This window comes from Tupaia chinensis, unplaced genomic scaffold (assembly GCF_000334495.1).
Source record: "Tupaia chinensis unplaced genomic scaffold, TupChi_1.0 Scaffold000426_1, whole genome shotgun sequence".
Lineage (NCBI taxonomy): Eukaryota > Metazoa > Chordata > Mammalia > Scandentia > Tupaiidae > Tupaia > Tupaia belangeri.
In genome coordinates, this window is record NW_006159931.1 from 3,892,135 (window position 1) to 3,892,920 (window position 786).

The 786-nt window shown below is 53.6% G+C and overlaps 1 long non-coding RNA gene across 1 annotated transcript in view; it reads left to right on the forward strand.

The window, feature by feature from the left end:
* Positions 1-227: 227 nt before the first annotated feature.
* LOC114008987 (uncharacterized) overlaps positions 228-786 on the forward strand; it is a 2,303-nt gene continuing 1,744 nt past the window's right edge. Inside the window, exon 1 of the long non-coding RNA XR_003550471.1 lies at positions 228-368. This is a non-coding gene — a long non-coding RNA (uncharacterized LOC114008987). The remainder of the gene's footprint in view (positions 369-786) is intronic.

Genomic DNA, 786 nt, shown 5'->3' on the forward strand with positions numbered 1-786 from the left:
GAACCCGGTAGGACACTGCTAGAAGGTATTAGCCAAGACTTTTTCTAGCTGGTTCTTGGTTTTGTTCTGAGGAGCCTGTGAGTCAGAGCCCTGGGTTGTGGGCCCTGGTAATGGTCAGCATCCATAAGTGAGGAGGGTCACTTCGCCCTTGTGGAGTCAATGTCTTCCGACTAGCCTTGTCCTCCTCATCTTTGGCAGAGTCATTTTGGGGCTGCCGAGTGCTTTGAGTGAGCTTGTCCCCTGGCCCTCCTCACCTGCTAACACACTTAATTTGTTTCATCTCTTTGTTCTGAGCCACGGACAGGGCGCCTGGCCCCACTCGTCAGGCAAGGTCTCCGCGCTGATAGAAAAATGATGGCTCCTGCTGGGTGAGTAGAGCTTTTAAGTTGGTGTCAAGATTTCTCCTTGCTTTCCTGAGGGGCTTTAAAAACTCCTTGCCTTCGGTGGAATGCTCAGGCCTTGGGAATGAAAAGGGAATTGGCACGAGGGGTCACCATTCCTGCCGAGTGTCAGGTGCACATGAAATTATTAAAGTGGGCGTAACAGCATGCGCACACACTCACAGCCTGGGGATCGTTCCCTGCGCCTTGAAGCTGAGTTCTGCTTCACCGTGGTTTCCTGGAAAGCCCTTAGCAAAGGGGCGTGTGGTTGTCCTTGTCAGCCAGATAGGCCACTGGAGTTTCAGTGCCCTGCGCTGCAAGGGCAATGAGCGAGGAAGGAGGCGTGAGGAAGGGGAGCTATTGGCCTGGCCCGTGCATACAAAAACAGAGACAATGAGGAGGCGAG